The sequence below is a fragment of the Rhinoderma darwinii genome, chromosome 1, assembly GCF_050947455.1.
Source record: "Rhinoderma darwinii isolate aRhiDar2 chromosome 1, aRhiDar2.hap1, whole genome shotgun sequence".
Lineage (NCBI taxonomy): Eukaryota > Metazoa > Chordata > Amphibia > Anura > Rhinodermatidae > Rhinoderma > Rhinoderma darwinii.
In genome coordinates, this window is record NC_134687.1 from 658841201 (window position 1) to 658863555 (window position 22355).

At 36.2% G+C, this 22355-nt stretch overlaps 1 protein-coding gene across 1 annotated transcript in view; it reads right to left on the reverse strand.

The window, feature by feature from the left end:
• The window catches only part of LOC142707153 (oocyte zinc finger protein XlCOF8.4-like), a 33247-nt gene extending 17440 nt beyond the window's left edge, over nt 1-15807 (reverse strand). Inside the window, exon 1 of the mRNA XM_075848314.1 lies at nt 15456-15807. The gene's annotated coding sequence lies outside the window, so the exon portion shown is untranslated. The remainder of the gene's footprint in view (nt 1-15455) is intronic.
• Between the last annotated feature and the right edge of the window lie 6548 nt (nt 15808-22355).

Sequence of the window (22355 nt, forward strand, 5' to 3'; positions counted from 1 at the left end):
ATTTAACATTACTTTATTTGTTTTTTTATTTTTACACTTTAATGTACTGTATATATATCTATACACTGATAGTAATGTACTGTATATATCTATACACTGATAGTAATGTACTGTATATATCTATACACTGATAGTAATGTACTGTATATATCTATACACTGATAGTAATGTACCGGTATACATCTATACACTGATAGTAATGTACTGTATATATATCTATACACTGATAGTAATGTACTGTATATATCTATACACTGATAGTAATGTACTGTATATATCTATACACTGATAGTAATGTACCGTGTATATATCTATACACTGATAGTAATGTACTGTATATATATCTATACACTGACAGTAATGTACTGTATATATATCTATACACTGATAGTAATGTACTGTATATATCTATACACTGATAGTAATGTACTGTATATATCTATACACTGATAGTAATGTACTGTATATATATCTATACACTGATAGTAATGTACTGTATATATATCTATACACTGATAGTAATGTACTGTATATATATATCTATACACTGATAGTAATGTACTGTATATATATCTATACACTGATAGTAATGTACTGTATATATCTATACACTGATAGTAATGTACCGTATATATATCTATACACTGATAGTAATGTACTGTATATATCTATACACTGATAGTAATGTACTGTATATATATCTATACACTGATAGTAATGTACTGTATATATCTATACACTGATAGTAATGTACTGTATATATATCTATACACTGATAGTAATGTACTGTATATATATCTATACACTGATAGTAATGTACTGTATATATATCTATACACTGATAGTAATGTACTGTATATATCTATACACTGATAGTAATGTACTGTATATATCTATACACTGATAGTAATGTACTGTATATATCTATACACTGATAGTAATGTACTGTATATATATCTATACACTGATAGTAATGTACTGTATATATATCTATACACTGATAGTAATGTACTGTATATATCTATACACTGATAGTAATGTACTGTATATATCTATACACTGATAGTAATGTACTGTATATATCTATACACTGATAGTAATGTACTGTATATATATCTATACACTGATAGTAATGTACTGTATATATATCTATACACTGATAGTAATGTACTGTATATATCTATACACTGATAGTAATGTACTGTATATATCTATACACTGATAGTAATGTACTGTATATATATCTATACACTGATAGTAATGTACTGTATATATATCTATACACTGATAGTAATGTACTGTATATATATCTATACACTGATAGTAATGTACTGTATATATATCTATACACTGATAGTAATGTACTGTATATATATCTATACACTGATAGTAATGTACTGTATATATATCTATACACTGATAGTAATGTACTGTATATATCTATACAATGATAGTAATGTACTGTATATATATCTATACACTGATAGTAATGTACCGTATATATATATCTATACACTGATAGTAATGTACTGTATATATCTATACACTGATAGTAATGTACTGTATATATATCTATACACTGATAGTAATGTACTGTATATATATCTATACACTGATAGTAATGTACTGTATATATATCTATACACTGATAGTAATGTACTGTATATATATCTATACACTGATAGTAATGTACTGTATATATATCTATACACTGATAGTAATGTACTGTATATATATCTATACACTGATAGTAATGTACTGTATATATATCTATACACTGATAGTAATGTACTGTATATATCTATACACTGATAGTAATGTACTGTATATATATCTATACACTGATAGTAATGTACTGTATATATATCTATACACTGATAGTAATGTACTGTATATATCTATACACTGATAGTAATGTACTGTATATATATCTATACACTGATAGTAATGTACTGTATATATATCTATACACTGATAGTAATGTACTGTATATATATCTATACACTGATAGTAATGTACTGTATATATATCTATACACTGATAGTAATGTACTGTATATATATCTATACACTGATAGTAATGTACTGTATATATCTATACACGGATAGTAATGTACTGTATATATATCTATACACTGATAGTAATGTACTGTATATATATCTATACACTGATAGTAATGTACTGTATATATCTATACACTGATAGTAATGTACTGTATATATATCTATACACGGATAGTAATGTACTGTATATATATCTATACACTGATAGTAATGTACTGTATATATATCTATACACTGATAGTAATGTACTGTATATATATATCTATACACTGATAGTAATGTACTGTATATATATCTATACACTGATAGTAATGTACTGTATATATCTATACACTGATAGTAATGTACTGTATATATCTATACACTGATAGTAATGTACTGTATATATATCTATACACTGATAGTAATGTACTGTATATATATCTATACACTGATAGTAATGTACTGTATATATCTATACACTGATAGTAATGTACTGTATATATCTATACACTGATAGTAATGTACTGTATATATATCTATACACTGATAGTAATGTACTGTATATATATCTATACACTGATAGTAATGTACTGTATATATCTATACACTGATAGTAATGTACTGTATATATATCTATACACTGATAGTAATGTACTGTATATATATATCTATACACTGATAGTAATGTACTGTATATATATCTATACACTGATAGTAATGTACTGTATATATATCTATACACTGATAGTAATGTACTGTATATATATCTATACACTGATAGTAATGTACTGTATATATATCTATACACTGATAGTAATGTACTGTATATATCTATACACTGATAGTAATGTACTGTATATATATCTATACACTGATAGTAATGTACTGTATATATCTATACACTGATAGTAATGTACTGTATATATATCTATACACTGATAGTAATGTACTGTATATATATCTATACACTGATAGTAATGTACTGTATATATATATATCTATACACTGATAGTAATGTACTGTGTATATATATATCTATACACTGATAGTAATGTACTGTATATATCTATACACTGATAGTAATGTACTGTATATATCTATACACTGATAGTAATGTACTGTATATATATCTATACACTGATAGTAATGTACTGTATATATCTATACACTGATAGTAATGTACTGTATATATCTATACACTGATAGTAATGTACTGTATATATATCTATACACTGATAGTAATGTACTGTATATATATCTATACACTGATAGTAATGTACTGTATATATATCTATACACTGATAGTAATGTACCGTATATATATCTATACACTGATAGTAATGTACTGTATATATATATATACACTGATAGTAATGTACTGTATATATATCTATACACTGATAGTAATGTACTGTATATATATCTATACACTGATAGTAATGTACTGTATATATCTATACACTGATAGTAATGTACTGTATATATCTATACACTGATAGTAATGTACTGTATATATATCTATACACTGATAGTAATGTACTGTATATATCTATACACTGATAGTAATGTACTGTATATATATCTATACACTGATAGTAATGTACTGTATATATCTATACACTGATAGTAATGTACTGTATATATATCTATACACTGATAGTAATGTACTGTATATATCTATACACTGATAGTAATGTACTGTATATATATCCATACACTGATAGTAATGTACTGTATATATATCTATACACTGATAGTAATGTACTGTATATATATCTATACACTGATAGTAATGTACTGGTATATATCTATATACTGATAGTAATGTACTGTATATATATCTATACACTGATAGTAATGTACTGTATATATCTATATACTGATAGTAATGTACTGTATATATATCCATACACTGATAGTAATGTACTGTATATATCTATATACTGATAGTAATGTACTGTATATATCTATACACTGATAGTAATGTACTGTATATATCTATACACTGATAGTAATGTACTGTATATATCTATACACTGATAGTAATGTACTGTATATATATATCTATACACTGATAGTAATGTACTGTATATATATCTATACACTGATAGTAATGTACTGTATATATATCTATACACTGATAGTAATGTACTGTATATATCTATACACTGATAGTAATGTACTGTATATATCTATACACTGATAGTAATGTACTGTATATATCTATACACTGATAGTAATGTACTGTATATATATCTATACACTGATAGTAATGTACTGTATATATAGCTATACACTGATAGTAATGTACCGTATATATATCTATACACTGATAGTAATGTACCGTATATATATCTATACACTGATAGTAATGTACTGTATATATATCTATACACTGATAGTAATGTACTGTATATATATCTATACACTGATAGTAATGTACTGTATATATATCTATACACTGATAGTAATGTACTGTATATATATCTATATACTGATAGTAATGTACTGTATATATCTATACACTGATAGTAATGTACTGTATATATCTATACACTGATAGTAATGTACTGTATATATATCTATACACTGATAGTAATGTACTGTATATATATCTATACACTGATAGTAATGTACTGTATAGATATCTATACACTGATAGTAATGTACTGTATAGATATCTATACACTGATAGTAATGTACTGTATATATCTATACACTGATAGTAATGTACTGTATATATATCTATACACTGATAGTAATGTACTGTATATATATATATATCTATACACTGATAGTAATGTACTGGTAGAGATCTATATACTGATAGTAATGTACTGTATATATCTATACACTGATAGTAATGTACTGTATATATATCTATACACTGATAGTAATGTACTGTATATATATCTATACACTGATAGTAATGTACTGTATATATATCTATACACTGATAGTAATGTACTGTATATATCTATACACTGATAGTAATGTACTGTATATATATCTATACACTGATAGTAATGTACTGTATATATATCTATACACTGATAGTAATGTACTGCATATATCTATACACTGATAGTAATGTACTGTATATATATCTATACACTGATAGTAATGTACTGTATATATCTATATACTGATAGTAATGTACTGTATATATCTATACACTGATAGTAATGTACTGTATATATCTATACACTGATAGTAATGTACTGTATATATATCTATACACTGATAGTAATGTACTGTATATATATCTATATACTGATAGTAATGTACTGTATATATATCTATACACTGAAAGTAATGTACTGTATATATCTATACACTGATAGTAATGTACTGTATATATCTATACACTGATAGTAATGTACTGTATATATATCTATACACTGATAGTAATGTACTGTATATATATCTATACACTGATAGTAATGTACTGTATATATCTATACACTGATAGTAATGTACTGTATATATCTATACACTGATAGTAATGTACTGTATATATATCTATACACTGATAGTAATGTACTGTATATATATCTATACACTGATAGTAATGTACTGTATATATATCTATACACTGATAGTAATGTACTGTATATATATCTATACACTGATAGTAATGTACTGTATATATATCTATACACTGATAGTAATGTACTGTATGTATCTATACACTGATAGTAATGTACTGTATATATATCTATACACTGATAGTAATGTACTGTATATATATCTATACACTGATAGTAATGTACTGTATATATATCTATACACTGATAGTAATGTACTGTATATATCTATACACTGATAGTAATGTACTGTATATATCTATACACTGATAGTAATGTACTATATATATATCTATACACTGATAGTAATGTACCGTATATATATCTATACACTGATAGTAATGTACTGTATATATCTATACACTGATAGTAATGTACTGTATATATATCTATACACTGATAGTAATGTACTGTATATATATCTATACACTGATAGTAATGTACTGTATATATATCTATACACTGATAGTAATGTACTGTATATATCTATACACTGATAGTAATGTACTGTATATATCTATACACTGATAGTAATGTACTGTATATATATCTATACACTGATAGTAATGTACTGTATATATATCTATACACTGATAGTAATGTACTGTATATATCTATACACTGATAGTAATGTACTGTATATATCTATACACTGATAGTAATGTACTATATATATATCTATACACTGATAGTAATGTACCGTATATATATCTATACACTGATAGTAATGTACTGTATATATATCTATACACTGATAGTAATGTACTATATATATCTATACACTGATAGTAATGTACTGTATATATCTATACACTGATAGTAATGTACTATATATATATCTATACACTGATAGTAATGTACCGTATATATATCTATACACTGATAGTAATGTACTGTATATATATCTATACACTGATAGTAATGTACTGTATATATATCTATACACTGATAGTAATGTACTGTATATATATCTATACACTGATAGTAATGTACTGTATATATATCTATACACTGATAGTAATGTACCGTATATATATCTATACACTGATAGTAATGTACTGTATATATCTATACACTGATAGTAATGTACTGTATATATATCTATACAATGATAGTAATGTACTGTATATATATCTATACACTGATAGTAATGTACTGTATATATCTATACACTGATAGTAATGTACCGTATATATATCTATATACTGATAGTAATGTACCGTATATATATCTATACACTGATAGTAATGTACTGTATATATAGCTATACACTGATAGTAATGTACTGTATATATAGCTATACACTGATAGTAATGTACCGTATATATATCTATATACTGATAGTAATGTACCGTATATATATCTATACACTGATAGTAATGTACTGTATATATATCTATATACTGATAGTAATGTACTGTATATATATCTATACACTGATAGTAATGTACTGTATATATCTATACACTGATAGTAATGTACTGTATATATATCTATACACTGATAGTAATGTACTGTATATATATATCTATACACTGATAGTAATGTACTGTATATATCTATACACTGATAGTAATGTACTGTATATATCTATACACTGATAGTAATGTACTGTATATATCTATACACTGATAGTAATGTACTGTATATATATCTATACACTGATAGTAATGTACTGTATATATCTATACACTGATAGTAATGTACTGTATATATCTATACACTGATAGTAATGTACTGTATATATATCTATACACTGATAGTAATGTACTGTATATATATCTATACACTGATAGTAATGTACTGTATATATATCTATACACTGATAGTAATGTACTGTATATATCTATACACTGATAGTAATGTACTGTATATATCTATACACTGATAGTAATGTACTGTATATATATCTATACACTGATAGTAATGTACTGTATATATATCTATACACTGATAGTAATGTACTGTATATATCTATACACTGATAGTAATGTACTGTATATATCTATACACTGATAGTAATGTACTGTATATATCTATACACTGATAGTAATGTACTGTATATATATATCTATACACTGATAGTAATGTACTGTATATATATCTATACACTGATAGTAATGTACTGTATATATATCTATACACTGATAGTAATGTACTGTATATATCTATACACTGATAGTAATGTACTGTATATATATCTATACACTGATAGTAATGTACTGTATATATCTATACACTGATAGTAATGTACTGTATATATATCTATACACTGATAGTAATGTACTGTATATATAGCTATACACTGATAGTAATGTACTGTATATATCTATACACTGATAGTAATGTACTGTATATATATCTATACACTGATAGTAATGTACTGTATATATATCTATACACTGATAGTAATGTACTGTATATATATCTATACACTGATAGTAATGTACTGTATATATCTATACACTGATAGTAATGTACTGTATATATCTATACACTGATAGTAATGTACTGTATATATCTATACACTGATAGTAATGTACTGTATATATATCTATACACTGATAGTAATGTACTGTATATATATCTATACACTGATAGTAATGTACTGTATATATATCTATACACTGATAGTAATGTACTGTATATATCTATACACTGATAGTAATGTACTGTATATATATCTATACACTGATAGTAATGTACTGTATATATATCTATACACTGATAGTAATGTACTGTATATATATCTATACACTGATAGTAATGTACTGTATATATATCTATACACTGATAGTAATGTACTGTATATATCTATACACTGATAGTAATGTACCGTATATATATCTATACACTGATAGTAATGTACTGTATATATCTATACACTGATAGTAATGTACTATATATATATCTATACACAGATAGTAATGTACTGTATATATCTATACACTGATAGTAATGTACTGTATATATATCTATACACTGATAGTAATGTACTGTATATATATATCTATACACTGATAGTAATGTACTGTATATATCTATACACTGATAGTAATGTACTGTATATATATATCTATACACTGATAGTAATGTACTGTATATATATATCTATACACTGATAGTAATGTACTGTATATATCTATACACTGATAGTAATGTACTATATATATATCTATACACTGATAGTAATGTACCGTATATATATCTATACACTGATAGTAATGTACTGTATATATATCTATACACTGATAGTAATGTACTGTATATATATATATCTATACACTAATAGTAATGTACTGGTATATATCTATACACTGATAGTAATGTACTGTATATATATCTATACACTGATAGTAATGTACTGTATATATCTATACACTGATAGTAATGTACTGTATATATATCTATACACTGATAGTAATGTACTGTATATATATATCTATACAATGATAGTAATGTACTGTATATATATCTATACACTGATAGTAATGTACTGTATATATATCTATACACTGATAGTAATGTACTGTATATATCTATACACTGATAGTAATGTACTATATATATATCTATACACTGATAGTAATGTACCGTATATATATCTATACACTGATAGTAATGTACTGTATATATATATATCTATACACTGATAGTAATGTACTGTATATATCTATACACTGATAGTAATGTACTGTATATATCTATACACTGATAGTAATGTACTGTATATATATCTATACACTGATAGTAATGTACTGTATATATCTATACACTGATAGTAATGTACTGTATATATATATACACTAATAGTAATGTACTGTATATATCTATACACTGATAGTAATGTACTGTATATATATCTATACACTGATAGTAATGTACTGTATATATATCTATACACTGATAGTAATGTACTGTATATATATATATCTATACACTGATAGTAATGTACTGTATATATCTATACACTGATAGTAATGTACTGTATATATCTATACACTGATAGTAATGTACTGTATATATATCTATACACTGATAGTAATGTACTGTATATATCTATACACTGATAGTAATGTACTGTATATATCTATACACTAATAGTAATGTACTGTATATATCTATACACTGATAGTAATGTACTGTATATATATCTATACACTGATAGTAATGTACTGTATATATATCTATACACTGATAGTAATGTACTGTATATATATCTATACACTGATAGTAATGTACTGTATATATATCTATACACTGATAGTAATGTACTGTATATATATCTATACACTGATAGTAATGTACTGTATATATCTATACACTGATAGTAATGTACTGTATATATCTATACACTGATAGTAATGTACTGTATATATATCTATACACTGATAGTAATGTACTGTATATATATCTATACACTGATAGTAATGTACTGTATATATATCTATACACTGATAGTAATGTACTGTATATATATCTATACACTGATAGTAATGTACTGTATATATATCTATACACTGATAGTAATGTACTGTATATATATCTATACACTGATAGTAATGTACTGTATATATCTATACACTGATAGTAATGTACTATATATATATCTATACACTGATAGTAATGTACCGTATATATATCTATACACTGATAGTAATGTACTGTATATATCTATACACTGATAGTAATGTACTGTATATATATCTATACACTGATAGTAATGTACTGTATATATCTATACACTGATAGTAATGTACTGTATATATATATACACTAATAGTAATGTACTGTATATATCTATACACTGATAGTAATGTACTGTATATATATCTATACACTGATAGTAATGTACTGTATATATATCTATACACTGATAGTAATGTACTGTATATATATATATCTATACACTGATAGTAATGTACTGTATATATCTATACACTGATAGTAATGTACTGTATATATCTATACACTGATAGTAATGTACTGTATATATATCTATACACTGATAGTAATGTACTGTATATATCTATACACTGATAGTAATGTACTGTATATATCTATACACTAATAGTAATGTACTGTATATATCTATACACTGATAGTAATGTACTGTATATATATCTATACACTGATAGTAATGTACTGTATATATATCTATACACTGATAGTAATGTACTGTATATATATCTATACACTGATAGTAATGTACTGTATATATATCTATACACTGATAGTAATGTACTGTATATATATCTATACACTGATAGTAATGTACTGTATATATCTATACACTGATAGTAATGTACTGTATATATCTATACACTGATAGTAATGTACTGTATATATATCTATACACTGATAGTAATGTACTGTATATATATCTATACACTGATAGTAATGTACTGTATATATATCTATACACTGATAGTAATGTACTGTATATATATCTATACACTGATAGTAATGTACTGTATATATATCTATACACTGATAGTAATGTACTGTATATATATCTATACACTGATAGTAATGTACTGTATATATCTATATACTGATAGTACACAGGCAATTGTTAGGTCATACTGAGGTATGTCCTAACAGGAAATATGGGCTGACAGCCCTGGAGTCCTTCAATGGACCCTGGGCTGTCTGCCCATATATGGTGTGTCCCTCCATCAGGGATTCCCCCCTTCTCATTTTCCTCTTGAATGCTGTGGTCAGCTTTGATCGCAGCATTTAGGGGAATAGCGGTGGAGATAAGAGGTTTCTCTGATCTCTGCAGTTAGAGTGTGGCTGCGGTTGTGTAATACAGCCATTGCCCCGCTCCTGACAAGTGCGCGTGCGTGGTCAGAACGAGGTTATTCGGCCGGCGCTGCACTAATGAGCGGAGGCACTGAAGACAGAACATGTGAGTGTTTTGCAGTGCGCCCATGTTCTGACTTCAGTGCCGGCAATCATTAGTGCAGTGCTGGTCGCATCACCTCATGCTGACCGCGCGCGCACTTGTCAGGACTTACGAGCGGGGTGATGCACGTATCACACAGCCACAGCCCCGCTCTAACTACATTCATGTGTTACAATGCTGATCTGTGTGGCCGCGCAGCACAGCTTCGTATCGCAATGCCGTATTTTTCGGATTATAAGACGCACCGGACTATAAGAGGCACCCAGGTTTTAGACAACAAAAAATTGGAATTTTTTTTTATTTTTTTACTTCTACTACTTTTACAAAGCAAAAACTATTTGTTCACCACATTCTGAGAGGCATTTTTGGCACTTTTTATTTGATTCCTTTTTTTTATTTTTGGCATTGTGCTTGGGGAAGTGGGAAAAGGTTAATATTTATTTTTACACTCCTGAAAATGTATCACATTTTTTTTCTTTTTACAGATTTTATTAGTTCACCTCGGGGACTTGAACCAGCGATCATTAGATCGCCGGCACAATACACTGCAATACATGGACGAGTTACGGAATCAGCGTAAGGGTATGTTCACAGGCAGTGTTTTCAGATGTATTTTGGGGCGTTTACGCGTCGAAAAACGCCTGAAAAAACAGAAGCTGAACGCCTACAAACATTGAAATCAATGGGAAAAACAGCATTTAGTCCACAGGGAGCGTCTTTTTACGCCTCTGTTTTAAAAAAACGGAGCGTAAAAAGACGCTCCGTAAAAAGAAGAGGCATGTCACTTTTGAGGCGTTTTTTGTAGCCGATTTTCCATTGAACATTATGAAAAACGCCTCAAAAGAAGCTCCAAATTAAAAGAAGCTTCATTTTCAGCTTCAAAAAGGCCTGAAAATCAGAGGCTGTTTTCTCTGGAAGCAGCTCCGTGTTTTTTAGTAAGCGTGTGAACATACCCTAACTGGCTGATCTACGCGGTTCCCGTTACTCCCATAGAAGTGAATGGCAGTTACAGGCAAGCCAGGCAAACCCACTCCGGCATAATGCAAATTCCAGGAAAAGCGGCAGGACAACAGCACATGTCTCCAGATCTTCAAAGTGGTGACTCACTAGGGGTCGAAACGTTGCCGGTTTGTCGTGGATGTTTTGACAATAAAACCGCTTTGAAGATCTGGAGACGTGTGCTGGTGTCCTGCTACTTTTCTTGGAATCTCCAGTGGACATGTCATAAATGTCCTACATGGGAAAACCCTATAAATGCCGTGTTCGCTATTGACCGCGCCATCGCTATTCCTATCCGTTAGAGCAGCGTGTCAGCCCGCTCCACTCCAAACATCATCCCCTCCCCCCTCCATGATGAGTCGGCACATCACGGGTCGGGAAGGGGTTAAGTAAGAAGCAGAGCAGTCAGGGGGCCCGGTGCTGTCGGGTCCCTTTACTGCTGACTATAAGACGCAGGGACTTTTTAGCAAGATTTTTTCTTGCTAAAAACGGCGTCTTATAGTCCGAAAAATACGGTACAGAAATAACGGTATCGAACCGTTTCAGGGAGCACGGCATTGAAACAGTATCGAAAGTTCTCCACATAGGAGGGGGGACCCCCATATATCAGACATGTATGGCATATCTCTCAGGTGATCACGGGGGGGAAGATGGTTGTCATGGCAGCCTGGGGGGGGGGCATTTTTCTGCTGCTATTAAAGAGGCTCTGTCACCAGATTCTCAAACCCCTATCTCGTATTGCATGTGATCGGCGCTGCAATGTAGATAACAGTAAAGTTTTTTTTGTTTTTTTTAAAAAACTTTCATTTTTGGCCAAGTTATGAGCAATTTTATATTTATGCAAATGAGCTTTGAAATGGACAACTGGGCGTGTTTTTTTCGTTATGTCCAACTGGGCGTGTATTGTGTTTTTAACTGGGCGTGTTTATGTGTATGGCGCTGACCAATCAGTGACCAGTCAGCGTCATACACTCCTCAACATCTGCACGCTACTCTCCTGAAATATTCTGTGCTGCTGTGGACTCTGCTCTTACCATTACGTAGCTCTCAGTCTGTTACCTCTCCTCCACTCCTGTCCTCAATAACACCTTCACATGATTGTCAAGTCACCACCCCGCACAAGATCCGCACGCTCATCTCCTGAAATACTCTGTGCTGCCTTAAACTCTATGGATAGGTCAGGATCCTGTTTTTTTAAAATGCTGCTGGGGAACCCGCTCGATCCACTATATAAGGCTGCGCCTCCATCCTCTTCTGCCCCAGTCACTTATTCCCAAGCACTGTAAACTTTCAGATTGGTTGCGCTGTGAATATTCGGAGAACGTGATTGGTTTATGTGATTGGTTTTGATTGGTCACTGATTGGTCAGCGTCATACACGTAAACACGCCCAGTTAAAAACACAATACACGCCCAGTTGTCCATTTCAAAGCTCATTTGCATATATATAAAATTGCTCATAACTTGGCCAAAAATGAACGTTTTTAAAAAAATAAAAACGTTACTGTAATCTACATTGCAGCGCCGATCACATGCAATAGCAGATAGGGGTTTCAGAATCTGGTGACAGAGCCTCTTTAACCCATTCATGTTAATCACGATATACTGCGGTACATTAGTATAAGGGCCTGTCCACACACAAATTCTGCAGCAATTCGGTTGAAAGTAGCCGACATTCCGCTGCAGAAAAACGCACCATTTCCTGGGGTTTTTACTGTAGAAAATGGGGCGGATTTTGCTGCGTTCTTCACAATGTTGGGGGATGGTGACGTCGCCTCTAAAAACGCAGCAATTCAGTCACTTTCCGCAGCAGGAATGGACATGTACGAAGAATACGCAGCGCAGGTCAATCTCTGGTCGGAATTTTTACGCAGCGTCTGGATGAGATTTGTTACATCTCACCCACTTCACTGCTCCCGTATTCCGCTACATGTAGACGAGCCCTCACAGGGTATTGTACCAGCGATCTAATCATCACTACTCCACGGCCCCAGGGGAGGGATAACATCTTTTATAAATAAAGTTTATAGTTATATACAAAAAAGTAAAAAAATTAAAAAAATAAATAAATTTTTGTCTAAATTAATGTAAAAAAAACAATATAATAAACGGAATCACCACATCCGTAACACTCAGAATATAATGTTATTTACCCGCACGGAGAACAATGTAAAAAAACTTATTAAAACGTGATGAACAAATACAACTCGTCCCCGAAAACACAACAATCCCTCGCACCGCGCCGTCCACCGAGAAAAAAAACAGTTACAGATCTGAGAATACGGGGAGGGGGGGAGGGGGGAAACAGAACCTGTCCTGGCGGTGAAGGGGTTAACCTGCGGTGCGGATTATAAACACGCAGGATATCGGATTTATACCGCGGATTCGCGGCGCATTTGTTGCAGAATTTCCCCATTAAGTTCAATGGGAAAGTCAAGTTCCGCAACAAACGCCATTGTTCCCAGAATCCTCTGCGGCTCCACCGCGTGTTCACAGCAACGCTGCAGGTTACACATATATAAAAAAGAAAGAGTCATGTGACCCCTGCAGCCAATCACAGGCCGGAGAGGTCACATGTCATTATAGGGGTCACCTGGACACAGCCGGAAGAGCAGGGACGTGTTGCTATGGTAACGCTGGGAGAGGTGGGGATCGGCCTTGTTGTATTTCTGTAGTAGATATTCGGGAGGATTATACGTCCACCATTTGGGGTGAATATTCGGGGTGATTTCCTTGCGTGTTGTGGGTCGTATTCGCTACGTGTGAACATTCCCTTAAACCGCACGGTGAACGACATTAACAAGAAATGTATAAAAGTCAGTGAATAAGTTGTATGTCCCGAATATTATGTCATTACAAAATACGACTCGTCCCACAAAACATCCGACCACTACAAAGACCAGAAATAACCACTTACCCCAAAGAGGCCGGCACTGGAGGGGTTACATCCAGGCTAGGAGTCCAGTGGGCGGGGTCACTCAATGATTGACAGCTCTCTGTATACAGGGGTGACTGATAACAGAGAGAACACCCGACCAGCGCTGCTCTCTACCTCATACACGGCAATAGCTGAAGGACCTGTGATGACGTCACCACCACGTGACAGTTGCGGGAGGGGCGGAGCTTATTAGAGGAGAGACGCGGTGAATGAATGGCTGTGTTGACGTCGCAACCACGTGACCGTGGCAGGAGGGACGGGACTTATCAATGGAGAGTCGCGGTGGATGAAGGACCTGTGATGATGATCACGTGACATGAGGGGTCATAAGGAACATGTGACTGGCGCAGGAGTGATCGGAGTTAATTAATGCAAACTATAATAGTTTGCGGCTAAACGACCTGTGAAGACCTCACCACCATGTGACCGAAGCAAGAGGGCGGAGCTTATCCGCGGAGAGAGGCGGTGGATGAAGAACATGTGATAATATCAAGATCACGTGACCGATGCATTACCTATGATGATGATGATCACGTGACATTGGGGGCGGGGCTCCTCTGTTGTGTGCAGCACTGATAATGATCACTTGACATGAGGGATGGGGCTCATGTGCTGCATAAGGAAGAAGCGAAAGTTAATCACGTGACAGGGGCGGGGCTCCTGCAATGTGTAAATCGATGATGATCACGTGACATGAGTGGTCTTTCTGTGAGGGGGCGGGACTATGCTGCCTTTCCACTTTTAAGCCCCGCCCATCCTGACCCGGTCACGTGGTGGTGACGTCATCACAGGTCCTTGCGGTTTATGAGGTGGAGCAGCGCTGGTCGGGTGTACATGACTTCCGGTCACCGCTGTTGTTTCGTGTTTCCTCTATTATCAGTCATGAGATTTCCCATGATGCAGTAGTAAGGTAAGGTTACATGCGGTCATTTCTGTGCGGTTTTGGTGCGTTTTTTTTGGCACAGTGTTGTACATAATTTAGTAGGTAATGGGTGACCAGTGACTGCAGAGGTGGAATGAGGGGAGAGGTAGATTTACCCCCTGCAGCAGAGGTGAGAATGGGTAGGAGGGTGTAATAGTGATAGATGGAAAGCCACAGAGGAGGATGGGGGAGTAGTCTAGACGGTGGATGATGAGGGCATATGTACTGGCATTTATGTCTGCTCGAGGGTGAGGAAAGACGGACTTCTAGAGGGGGAGGAAAGACGGACTTGTAGAGGGGGAGGAGAGACGGACTTGTAGAGGGGGAGGAGAGACGGACTTGTAGAGGGGGAGGAGAGGCCGACTTGTAGAGGGCGAGGAAAGACGGACTTGTAGAGGGGGAGGAGAGACGGACTTGTAGAGGGGGAGGAAAGACGGACTTGTAGAGGGGGAGGAGAGGCCGACTTGTAGAGGGGGAGGAAAGACGGACTTGTAGAGGGGGAGGAGAGGCCGACTTGTAGAGGGGGAGGAAAGACGGACTTGTAGAGGGGGAGGAGAGACGGACTTCTAGAGGGGGAGGAAAGACGGACTTGTAGAGGGGGAGGAGAGACGGACTTGTAGAGGGGGAGGAAAGACGGACTTGTAGAGGGCGAGGAAAGACGGACTTGTAGAGGGCGAGGAGAGTCCGACTTGTAGAGGGCGAGGAGAGTCCGACTTGTAGAGGGGGAGGAAAGACGGACTTGTAGAGGGCGAGGAGAGTCCGACTTGTAGAGGGCGAGGAGAGTCCGACTTGTAGAGGGCGAGGAGAGTCCGACTTGTAGAGGGCTTTTGAGGTGGAGGCAGCAAGAAGTGGGAAGCGCTTGGCTGTGCTGTCTGACATTAAGTGTTATCCCAATACAGCTACCTGTGAGACGGGGAAAAGTGTGAAGCCATTAACTGTGATTGATCGTTCTGGTAAGGGGGGGGGGGTGAATTGGGGTAAAGATGATTCAGTTTGCTCCATGTTGATCTTTAAGAAGCGGGAGGTGAAGGAGGAGATAACTGTTATACACTGTAGATAGCAGGGAGGGAACATCAAGACCAGAGAGGTAAATATCACCAAAGGTTTTAAAGTAGAAAAGTAAGGGTCCCAGGACACTGACCCTAGAGGGACACTAACAGACAGAGGGTGGGACGAGTAGGACAGGTCTAGAAGGAGGAGCACAGAGTAATGTAGAAGCAGAGGACAGGTCTAGAAGGAGGAGCACAGAGTAATGTAGAAGCAGAGGACGGGTCTAGAAGGAGGAGCACAGAGTAATGTAGAATCAGAGGACAGGTCTAGAAGGAGGAGCACAGAGTAATGTAGAAGCAGAGGACAGGTCTAGATGAGAACAGAGTAATGTAGAAGCAGAGGACAGGTCTAGAAGGAGGAGCACAGAGTAATGTAGAAGCAGAGAACAGGTCTAGAAGGAGGAGCACAGAGTAATGTAGAAGCAGAGAACAGGTCTAGAAGGAGGAGCAGAGAGTAATGTAGAAGCAGAGGACAGGTCTAGAAGGAGGAGCACAGAGTAATGTAGAAGCAGAGAACAGGTCTAGAAGGAGGAGCACAGAGTAATGTAGAAGCAGAGGACCGGTCTAGAAGGAGGAGCACAGAGTAATGTAGAAGCAGAGGACAGGTCTAGAAGGAGGAGCACAGAGTAATGTAGAAGCAGAGGACAGGTCTAGAAGGAGGAGCACAGAGCAATGTAGAAGGAGAAGGACCGGTCTAGAAGGAGGAGTACAGAGTAATGTAGAAGCAGAGAACAGGTCTAGAAGGAGGAGCACAGAGTAATGTAGAAGCAGAGAACAGGTCTAGAAGGAGGAGCAGAGAGTAATGTAGAAGCAGAGGACAGGTCTAGATGAGAACAGAGTAATGTAGAAGCAGAGGACAGGTCTAGAAGGAGGAGCACAAAGTAATGTAGAAGCAGAGGACAGGTCTAGAAGGAGGAGCACAGAGTAATGTAGAAGCAGAGAACAGGTCTAGAAGGAGGAGCACAGAGTAATGTAGAAGCAGAGAACAGGTCTAGAAGGAGGAGCAGAGAGTAATGTAGAAGCAGAGGACAGGTCTAGAAGGAGGAGCACAGAGTAATGTAGAAGCAGAGAACAGGTCTAGAAGGAGGAGCACAGAGTAATGTAGAAGCAGAGGACCGGTCTAGAAGGAGGAGCACAGAGTAATGTAGAAGCAGAGGACAGGTCTAGAAGGAGGAGCACAGAGTAATGTAGAAGCAGAGGACAGATCTAGAAGGAGGAGCACAGAGTAATGTAGAAGCAGAGGACGGGTCTAGAAGGAGGAGCAGAGAGTAATGTAGAAGCAGAGGACGGGTCTAGAAGGAGGAGCACAGAGTAATGCAGAAGCAGAGGACGGGTCTAGAAGGAGGAGCACAGAGTAATGCAGAAGCAGAGGACGGGTCTAGAAGGAGGAGCACAGAGTAATGTAGAAGCAGAGGACGGGTCTAGAAGGGGGAGCACAGAGTAATGTAGAAGCAGAGGACGGGTCTAGAAGGAGGAGCACAGAGCAATGTAGAAGCAGAGGACGGGTCTAGAAGGAGGAGCACAGAGCAATGTAGAAGCAGAGGACGGGTCTAGAAGGAGGAGCACAGAGCAATGTAGAAGCAGAGGACGGGTCTAGAAGGAGGAGCACAGAGCAATGTAGAAGCAGAGGACGGGTCTAGAAGGAGGAGCACAGAGCAATGTAGAAGCAGAGGACGGGTCTAGAAGGAGGAGCACAGAGCAATGTAGAAGCAGAGGACGGGTCTAGAAGGGGGAGCACAGAGTAATGTAGAAGCGGAGGACCGGTCTAGAAGGAGGAGCACAGAGAAGTGTAGAAGCGGAGGACAGGACTAGAAGCAGAGGACAGAGTAATGTAGAAGCAGAGGACAGGTCTAGAAGGAGGAGCACATGCTGCTTCCTCACACTTCACTGCCAGGACCTTCCGTACACACACACACTGGACTGCCAGGATCTTCCGTGCACGCCCACTGGAGCGCCGGGGGCCTCGCGCGCACGCCCACTGGAGCGCCGGGGGGCCTCGCGCGCACGCCCACGGGAGCGCCGGGGGGCCTCGCGCGCACGCCCACGGGAGCGCCGGGGGGCCTCGCGCGCACGCCCACGGGAGCGCCGGGGGGCCTCGCGCGCACGCCCACGGGAGCGCCGGGGGGCCTCGCGCGCACGCCCACGGGAGCGCCGGGGGGCCTCGCGCGCACGCCCACGGGAGCGCCGGGGGGCCTCGCGCGCACGCACACTGGACTCGAGGGACCTTCCGTACATACTCACCGTACAGCCGGTTGGTGACTGTCATTCAGATGTAGATAACAATGAGAGGCTGCGCTCTTGGGTGGGATATTGAGGTGCTGTGAGGGTTCGGGTTGGATATCCCACAAATTGTATAGAAAAACAACCCAAGCACTCAGTCGTAAAGATGAACGTAGAGATAAAAGCATTTAGAAAACTCCATGTTTATTTCTAGAGTATAAATGGTTTATTGTGAAACGGGCGATTTCTTTTAGGAGGTTTCGGCCTATCCCAGGCCTCTGTCACAATGGCTTTAGAGATATAAAGAAAAGATATATATCAGTATTACATACATATAATGGATAGTGGCTTATGTTGGCATAGGTATGATACAGCGGTATTACACAGAGACTGACGGCAATGTAACAGAGTAAGACGCGTAACAAGAAAGCATCGATGACCATTAAATGACACATGGAAAGCGGGGATCTATCTGCTCTCAGTATTAGGGAGCATGTTCAATATTAAAGAGGCTGTCACCACATTATAAGTGGCCTATCTTGTACATGATGTGATCGGCGCTGTAATGTAGATAACAGTGGTCCTAGTAATAAAGAGGCTGTCACCACATTATAAGTGGCCTATCTTGTACATGATGTGATCGGCGCTGTAATGTAGATAACAGCAGTGTTTTTTTTATTTAGAAAAACAATCATTTTTGACGGAATTATGACCTATTTTAGCTTTATGCTTATGACTTTCTTAGTGCCCAACTGTTTTACTTTTTGACCAAGTGGGCGTTGTGGAGAGAAGTGTATGACGCTGACCAATCAGTGACCAATCCGTGTCATACACTTCTCTCCATTCATTTACTCTCCACATAGAGATCTTACCAGATCACTATGTGCAGTCACATACACACACATTAACGTTACTGAAGTGTCCTGACAGTGAATAGACATCGCTGCCAGCCAGGACTAGGGATGCACGATGCATCGAAATTTCGATACTGTGCATCCCCAAACGGTTCGATACCGTTATTTTATAAGTATATTAACACATGAATGTATGAGAGCGGGGCTACGGCTGTGTAATACAGCCTTTGCCCTGCTCCTGAGTCCTGACATGTGCGCGCCGTGCACATGTTGTCAGGTGCGGGGCAATGGCTGTATTACACAGCTGCAGCCCCGCTCTATAACGCCGGAGATCAGAGAAACCTCTCATCTGATTGGTCAGCGTCATACACTTCTCTGTACAACGCCCACTTGGTCAAAAAGTAAAACACGCCCAGTTTGTCATTAAGAAACTCATTAGCATAAAGCTAAAATAGGTCATAACTCCGTCAAAAATTATCGTTTTTCTAAATAAAAAACACTGCTGTAATCTACATTACACCACCGATCACATCATGTACAGGATAGGCCACTTACAATGTGGTGACAGAGCATCTTTATTACTAGGACCACTGTTACCTACATTACAGCGCCAATCACATCATGTACCATATAGGGCACTTATAATGTGGTGACAGAGCCTCTTTAATATTGAACATGCTCCCTAATTCTGAGAGCAGATAGATCCCCGCTTTCCATGTGTCATTTAATGGTCATCGATGCTTTCTTGTTACGCGTCTTACTCTATGTTACATTGACGTCAGTTTCTGTGTCAGGGTATGTTCACACGTAGTCAACAAAAACGTCTGAAAATCCAGAGCTGTTTTCAAGGGAAAACAGACCCTGCTTTTCAGACGTTTTTTTACCAACTCGCAATTTTCGCGCCGTTTTTTACGTCCGTTTTTGGAGCTGTTTTCATTGGAGTCTATGAGAAAACTGCTCCAAAAACGTCCAAAGAAGTGTCCTGCACTTCTTTTGACGAGGCTGTATTTTTACGCGTCGTCGTTTGACAGCTGTCAAACGACGATGCGTAAATAACAGGTCGTCTGCACAGTACGTCGGCAAACCCATTCAAATGAATGGGCAGATGTTTGCCGACGTATTGGAGCCGTATTTTCAGACGTAAAACGAGGCATAATATGCCTCGTATACGTCTGAAATTTGGCCGTGTGAACATACCCTAATACCGCTGTATCATACCTATGCCAACATGAGCCACTATCCATTATATGTATGTAATACTGATATATATCTTTTCTTTATATCACTAAAGCCATTGTGACAGAGGCCTGGGATAGGCCGAAACCTCCTAAAATAATCGCCTGTTTCACAATAAACCATTTATACTCTAGAAATAAAAGCATTTAGAAAACTCCATGTTTATCTCTACGTTCATCTTTACCACCCAGTGCTGGGGATGTTTTTCTATGTCATTCAGATGTGACCAAAGTTACTATCGGGTAAAACAATCTACAAGGAATTGGGGAATACTGTAATAAATAAGAATTTTAGATGTCTCTGAAGATCCAGGATCTCTGAGGTAACTTCTAATATCTGTAAAAACTTATATTAGTGGTGTATTAATGCATAAAGGGCGTCTGTCACATTGACCACCAGTCTGATCTGTTGGCAGCATATTATATAGCAGGAGGACCTGAGCAGATTGTGTCTCTCCATTCACTTCTATAGGAGTTACAGGAACCACCTAACAAGGCCACCCAGAGGTGGAGCCGCATCTCTGAGACATTTCTGCCATATCCTGGGGAGAAATGTCCGTGTTGGGAATACCCCTTTATTCCATGTGGTGACGGCTCTG